Source organism: Pelecanus crispus, chromosome Z (genome assembly GCF_030463565.1).
Source record: "Pelecanus crispus isolate bPelCri1 chromosome Z, bPelCri1.pri, whole genome shotgun sequence".
NCBI classification, from domain to species: domain Eukaryota; kingdom Metazoa; phylum Chordata; class Aves; order Pelecaniformes; family Pelecanidae; genus Pelecanus; species Pelecanus crispus.
This window is the reverse complement of record NC_134676.1, coordinates 80880254-80888726: the sequence shown is the minus strand read 5'-3', so window position 1 is coordinate 80888726 and position 8473 is coordinate 80880254.

Genomic DNA, 8473 nt, shown 5'->3' with positions numbered 1-8473 from the left:
TGGTAAAAATGGTTTTATCTTAAAGTCAGTCGTAATTGAAAGGCTTAGAGTATATCCAAAAGTAACATTAAACAGATTGTGCTAAATATGATGTTATCTTAATTAAATATGTCGTTTGAAGGGTAACCAAATACAGTCATAGCTTTATTGTCACTACATGGTCATTTACTAGAAGCCAGTAAACTATGCACTGCTTGTTAAAATCTGAGTGACCTTTTCAAGGCTGAGTAGAGTGCTAAGTATATTAAATGAGTCACGTTTCCTTATCTGGCATGACAGATGTTTGATTTTGTTGACATTTGCAGGAATGCACAGACAATTATGACTTCAATTGTTTATTCATTAGAGAATGTGAAGTTACCTGATGGTGCATATAGACTGGGGGTTTTGTACAATAAATCTTGCTATTGTTGTTGCTCTCACAAATGTTTATCAGCATTTAAAAAGACATAAGCAACGATTGTTTTCTTCATGGAAAGGTCATTTCTTTCTGACAGGTGATGTTTTAGACACTAGCAGTATCTCAGGGAAGCCTGAGACATTTAACAAATTATTTCCAGACATTACAGAGAAATCAAGCATTTGTGCAAAACTACATGAAAAGGCATCTAATTTAGATACTCTTGAATTTTATGAACCTCACCAAATGAAGGAGTATTCTGCTTTTTTCATTGCTCTTTGAGTGGATGGGTAGTATCTGCTGGATGGTTTACTGGGAATTCTTTCCCTTTTCCTTGGCAGCAGTTCAGAATATCTAGCAAACATTTCAGCACATATTTCAATTTTCTTCCACTTATAATACTTATTATAGCAACACAGCAATGTAAAAACACTGCCCGTTGAGAAAATTAGGTATGGGAATGACTGAAGTTCTTCAGACTTTTATGTAAGATCACTTGAACTGAGCAAAGAAATGAAGAAAGAATTAGACAATATTTATTCAGATATTGCAGTGCTATGTAAGTAATCACTCTGCACAAAGAATGAAGTTTTAGGAAAGTTAGGTTTTATGGCTAAGCACTACAGAATAGGGGGAAATGTAATGGGAAAGTTTTACAAATTGTTTTAATTTCATCATTCTGTGCATATTCTTTCCCAAGTAACAAATATCTGGAAGAAATATTTGTCAGTGTAACAGAGAGCAACTCTGAGCATTCAGACACTCTGTAAATTCTTGTTACCTGTACCTCACTATGCACATACATGAAAAAGTAAGAAAATCAATAACTAGAAAAAGATGCATCAAATAGAGCTAAGTAAAATGGTGGCAAAAAAAAGCTGACATGGTTTTTCACATAATTTTGGTTTTCTACTTCTTCTACAAGACTTCTACAGTCCATTTGAAATTCAAATTGATTTCTTAATCAGCTAGACTTTGAATATATCCAGTTCCTATTTGATAGCTTCCCTGCCAAAACAAAACTTACAGAACTTTCTGCTAGGACTTCTCGATTTTTTTAAAAATATGCCTATATTTCAAGAAATGCAAATACCTTCTCCAAGGTCTGAAAACACTCAATAAGCAAAATATGAACTTTCCAAAGCCACCTAACTACTTCTGTTCTAAATGTCCGCTTTATGTGACATTAGCAGTGTCATCCTTGTTAGCCTAAAACCACATATGCATTGTGGCAAATACCATAGAGCTTTGGCTCTTTTTTGGGTTTTGAATGTTTTCTAAATTTACTATCTTTTTAAGATAAAAAGAAGCTAAATGTAACAGAAGAACCTGCAGAAGATTATGATGGAGAGGGAGGGGGCATTGAATTTTTGCTATCCTGCAAGAATAGCAGAGACATTATGAGGCCAGATGGTGCATTGCCTCCTAAAGTACTTTTGCATTTTACAAGAAGACTGGAAAATTTTAAAGTATCAGCAGTTGAATGGGATTGTCAAATAGGCAGCTAATCATCAGCACCAAACGGGATGAGTGTTGAAGTTTCATAGGATACTTATAGGCTGAAATTTTTCCAAATTATTTTTAGTTGAATGACTTCTAATTTTTGGGAGTATGACTTCCCGAACTCTGCATTGATCTGGTGTTCACAAAGTGGGTTGGCAGACAACTTTTGAAAAATTGGACTGCCTGAATCATTTGAGATTTGGTATTCGGAACCAAGTACCTTGGATCACAAACTCTGTAGAAAACATGAGCCAGAACAAAGAGATCCATTGCTTCTGTTTTATTTTTAAAGTCTTCCTGTAATTATAGATGGCTTAATTCAGTAACAGTTAACGTAGCATCTAAACTGTAGACAGGAATCCTGATTTCTGTTTCTTTAGGAAAATGAAAAATATTCTGTTCTTTGGCATGCAGCTACCAAAACCCATTTGCCTGTTCACGTGTGTGTTTGGTGTGTGGTTTAGTGCTAAACCCATGAGCCTTCTCTCTGCCCCGCCAGGCAGCAGCAGGGGGTAGTCTGCACCTGCACTGTTCAACCCGGTACCCCCACCACCCCTCAAAACCAGATCCATCCACAATGCCCATGGATCTGCTGGCTGTACCAGTACAAATGCATGGATGCTTATTCACATGAAGACTGAGGCAATGAGGAGAAATACCTGGGAAAATTTAGGTCCCAATTTTTCTCTTTTTTTTTCACCTGGCAGGTGGACAAACACCCTTTGGTGGGCAGTTTTTCTTAAACGTGATTTGTTGCAGATGTGAGACATTTTAACCTTGACTTACTATCTCACATCCAGCAGTGCCCTCTGCTATTTCATCTTTAGTGAGGTGGTTTGAACTCTTGGGTTTTTTTGCTTTTGTCAATAGACTTACCTTGAATTCTCTTCTATTCCTGTTTGGTCACTAATTTCTTAAAGGTCATTGATTTCTAGGGGAGACCAAAGGTTTCATTTAGTAATCTTACCTGAAAATTGCTAGGGGCTTTTAAGAAATGAATGTTTTCAGTCCCTGATGACATACTGTATTTTCCCTTTCCTATAATTTCAGGAAACCTTTTTAGAGTATGTATCTGACAGTAATGCCATTTTCAAAAGCAGAACCCGAGGTTATTTTCTCTCCTGCATGACCTGATTCAGTGGGTGTTCGCATGGCTACTGGAGAGGTATCTAAATTTATCTGGAGAAAGAAGCAGTATGTGGTCACCTCCCACCCAGGGGAGCTTTTGTGCAGAATATGAGAGACCCAGGTTCAGTTTCTAGTGATCTCTGGTGGCCTCCTGAGTGTGTGCTTTCATCCACACAGTTTCAGGTACACTGGTGAGGATGTGCTCTCAGACCACCCACCAGAGTTATTCTGTTTTTCAAGGATTATTTAAGTATCTGTTGCATAGGAGGGATAGTTGGGGCATTTTACTAGGAGAGAGTTGGTGTTCTAATAAATAGAAAATATTAATTATATACAACTGTATTTAAAAACTCACTGGAGCAAGTACTGAAAAACAAGTCTTCTCTCACATAAAATTAGGTTGACTATCAATTTATGGGCTTTATATAATGAAATGAAAAGTGAACCACTAAAAACCTTTGGATATGGTCCCTACCTTGGGCACAGTTCCTCCCTTGACACCACAAGCAAGGCACCTAAGAAATGCCCCAGAGAAATGGGAGGGTCTGACTCCTATCCTTGCACGTGGTACTGTACTGGTGCTGATGCTCTACTAGGCTTTCTGGGGTTTGCATATCCCATTCTTAGGGTTGCCTACATAGCAAACCTCAGGAAAATTAACTTGAATTAACTTCTTAAAAAATGAACTATCTAAATGCTATTAGTTAAGTTTTTGCTGACCTACTTAGAGTAACTGGCAAACTGTTTTATGTAAAGTGATTTCAGACATAAATTTGAATTGAACTGATATAGGGCTACTTTAACTTGAAAGCAGCATCAAACTGAGAATTAAATAAAGTTTAAGTAGTTTTGAAGTCACACCTTCAGTTAGTTAATTGTCTTGTAGGTACGCTGTCAGGTGCCCATACTCTCCTTTTGCATTATGTACTGGGCAGAGGCACATAAACTGTGCGTAACAAGTTAAATGATGCAGTATCTAAATCCTTTTGCAGAATACGTCCCCCTTTGTGCTTTCAGAATATGAAAAGGAAGACCTTATTTAGGGGTTGCCAGCCTTCCCCCTGCCCTCTCCAAAAAAACCCCAGCCCTCCCACACCCAGCTTTGGAAAGCTAGCACTAAAATACTCCCAAGTGGGCTATAAAGAGGCATTTATAACTCCTGACAGTGGGTTGAGATAATAGTGAGTTAACAACTTAACTGCTGCTGTTTGGCTGAAAACAGTTTTCTGCAATATTGGATTCAGAGGACAGCAGCACATCTGGAAAAAACAAACAAGAAAGAAAAGTGACAGTGGTGGAGCAAGGGCAGGGGGAGCTGATGCACAGCCTGCATGGTTTTGTAGCAGTGATGTGCACGTTTCCAGAAAAGTTTCCAATTCGATGTCCCTAAATCTGAAGTGGCAGTGCTTCAGGCTGTCAGAAAAAAAACTCCATAAGACAAAGTCTTAAAGAGATGGATCTTCTTTAAAGAGGAACATCTTCTTTAGCTTTCACTTTCAATTAGCTGGATAGCTCATGTACGCATGCAAAAAGAATTGCTTATTCATTTTAATGACCTGTATATTTATGTTCACATTTTGTTTCCCCAAAAGCCCATCCTGCCACTGTGTCGTGGTTTCGCCCCAGCCAGCAACTAAGCACCACGCAGCCACTCGCTCACTCCCCCTACCCCGATGGGATGGGGGAAAGAATTGGAGGAGTAAAAGTGAGAAACACTCCTAGGTTGAGATAAGAACAGTTTAATACTTGAAATAAAGTAAAATAGCAATGATAATAATAACAATGTAATAATGATAATAATAATAACAATATACAAAGCAAGTGATGCACAATGCAATTGCTCACCACCTGCCAAACGATACCCAGACAGTTCCTGAGCAGCGATCGCTGCTCCCCAGCCAACCCCCCACAGTTTCTATACTGAGCATGATGTCACATGGTATGGAATAGCCCTTTGGTCAGTTTGGGTCAGCTGTCCTGGCTGTGCCCCCTCCCAGTTTCTTGTGCGCCTGGCAGAGCATGGGAAGCGGAAAAGTCCTTGACTGGCATAAGCAGTACTTAGCAACAACTAAAAACATCAGCGTGTTATCAACATTCTTCTCCTACTAAATCCAAAACACAGCACTATGCCTGCTACTAGGAAGAAAATTAACTCTATCCGAGCCGAAACCAGGACACACTGTTTCAGGCAACAGGCAGTATCTTTGGTTAACTGCAAAGCCCCATTTAGTCAAATATCCATACTGACTGATGCAGCATGCTAGTGGCTACCAGGTTTTCCCTTCCTCAAGGATGAGATCTTTCTTCTTTTCTTTACAAAACTACATTTAGTCCAGAATTATAGAGCACTTCTTTCTGCTACACTTAGCCTAAAGAACCCTCAAGCAATTTGGAATTCTAATGATGCAATCAAAATTTTAGAAAAAACAAACAAACCCTCAGAGCGCACTCTTTCCTCTCAGATTTCTCCTTCCACCACCTGTCATAATTTTTACACTCACCTTCTTTTTCACCAGCAAGGTATCTTTCCAAATTTTGTTGCTGGCTCTGGCTTAGTTAGGTTCTCAGCAACACTATTTGTACACTCACATTTTTCAAAGACCTGCATGCTCTACATAGCTAATGGAAAAGGTGGCACAAACAGAAAAGAACTTAGTATTATTCATGGAATAGTGCAAGAGAAAATGGAACAGTGGATCACATTAATTCCAGCAAATACTATTATTTTAAACTCATTTAAATGCAAGTCAAACTTATTGAGCATATCATCCTAGAGAGCAACTAACTTTTTTTTTCTTGCTACAATCAAAGAAAAGTTGGTTAGAGAGTCGGTTAGAGGTTGGAGTTCACAGTTTGCAGGAGCAGGCCATTAGCACAGCTGCCTCTGATAAAACCTATGGATAAGGCAGAGGAGGGGAAATCTTGACTATGCTCAACAGGCAAGTGCAGATCAACCAAGCGATCAGGCCCAGCCAACATCGATTCATGAAAGGCAGGTCCTGCTTGACCAACCTGATCTCCTTTTATGACCTGGTGACCCACCTGGTGGATGAGGGAAAGGCTCTGGATGTCGTCTACCTGGACTTCAGTAAAGCCTTTGACACCATCTCCCACAACATTCTCCTAAGGAAGCTGGCGGCTCATGGCTTGGATGGGTGTAGTCGTTGCTGGGTAAAAAACTGGTTGGGTGGCCAAGCCCAGAGAGTAGTGCTGAATGGAGTTAAGTCCAGTTGGCGGCCAGTCACGAGTGGTGTTCCCCAGGGCGCAGTTTTGGGGCCAGTCTTGTTTAACATCTTTATCAATGATCTGGATGAGGGGATTGAGTGCACCCTCAGTAAGTTTGCAGATGACACCAAAGTGGGTGGGAGTGCCAATCTGCTGGATATATTGATATATATTGATATATATATCAATATAATGATAATAGTAATAATAATACACAAAGCAAGTGATGCACAATGCAATTGCTCACCACCTGCCAAACGATACCCAGACAGTTCCCGAGCAGCAATCGCTGCCCCCCAGCCAACCCCCCCACAGTTTCTATACTGAGCATGATGTCACTTGGTATGGAATAGCCCTTTGGGCAGTTTGGATCAGCCATCCTGGCTGTGCCCCCTCCAAGCTTCTTGTGCACCTGGAGAGTATGGGAAGCTGAAAAGTCCTTGACTAGCATAAGCAGTACTTAGCAGCAACTAAACCATCAGTGTGTTATCAACATTCTGCTCATACTAAATCCAAACCACAGCACTATGCCCACTACTAGGAAGAAAATTAACTCTATCCCAGCTGAAACCCGGGCAGTATATCATCTGGCCTTCCTGTAACTTTACTTTCTTGATCATGAAATTGAGAACAATCAATTTCTTTTACATGGAGGCAGCAAAGTTAGTGATCTCATTCTTTCTTTCATTCTTTCTTTTTTTTTTTCCCCTTAACAATTCTATTTAATTTTTTAAATAATACCCACTGATATTACTACGCTGTGATTCTGGAAATCAGCCAAGGTAATGAAATGCAATGTACACATGACCTGTATCTTTAAAGAATAAAAATAATTTTCATGTTAGCTTGTGCAATACTGTCCAAGCTCTCATCCACTGCTTATGTTCAACAAGAATGGCTGCTAATTTGGTTGTCATGACAACCAGATCTCTACTTTCATATTTTCTTCTTCAAGCCCAATTTGTTTATAAACCTCTAAATTGTTTCATGTTCCTACGTTAACCTCAAACAGAAATAAAAATCTCAGGCCAGCAAAAACATAAAAAGGAAAACAGTAGCTGACAACTTGTATTAGAAAAGATTTTGAATTTTTACTCTACTATTTAATTAGTAGTAAACAGATTTTTATGTAATTTTCATAAGTAACTCGCTCTAATTATTGTATAGGGCAACATATCACTTCAAATAGTCATCAGTAACTAAAAATTTAAAGCAAGAAAAAACTTAGCCCAGGTTTCTCTTGTACTAATATGCACCTCTTATGTAAGGGTTGCCCACAGTGGTTCAGATGTGTGGTTCATCAAATCCAGTGTCCTATCTCCAACATGGGTTAATACCAGATGCTTCAAGGCACAACTGAACAAAACCTGTAATTTCTGTTCTTTAGGAAAAATAAAATCTAATGTCCATTGCTTTCTGAAAATTGGATCTGAAAAGGACACATTGTAAAATTAATTGCTGTACAGAAATTCCAGAAACATTTGATTGGAAAAATAATATATAGAATACTTTTCATCAAATCAAAATATTTACCCCATTCAATGCAACTGAACACAAGTCCTTCATTCCCCCCTCCCATTCAATACTAAATTTAATTCCGGTATGACAGTGTATTGCTTAGTGAAGGAGCAGTTCAAAGTTGATGCTTTAAAAACAAACAAACTAACTAGCAAACAAACAAACCCTCTTCAGCCACCTAACTACTGCAGAAGTCACAGCTTGGAGGTGTGAACAGTGAATTCTTGTCATTGGGACTAGTAATATTTTTCAGATGTGAATGATTTTGAGAGGATAGCTTGTTCCTCTCATTTTTTTCTAAACTAAAGAATTCTAACAGTTTACTCCCTCTTCATGTTGAAACCTTTCCATACCTGAAACTATTACATTTTTTTGTGTCCTTCAGCAATCTGGGTAGAATAAGAAAATTCCATGTGGTGTTCAAGGAATGGCATACCACTTGTACATATACAATGGCACTGTGATATCTGCAGTTATGGTCTCCACCCCTTTCTGTAGAGGAGGCTAACATCCTCCTTGCCTTTTTGATTGCCACTGTACACTGAGCAGATGTTTTCGTTCAGCAGCCCGCAATGGCATCTTCTGCTAGAGTGATCATGAGTCATTCAGGATAGATCACCTCCATGAGAGTTTAAATTGCCCCACCTTGCAGTTGTCAACACTGAATTTGATCTATCAGGTTAAGAATTAGCTATCTCA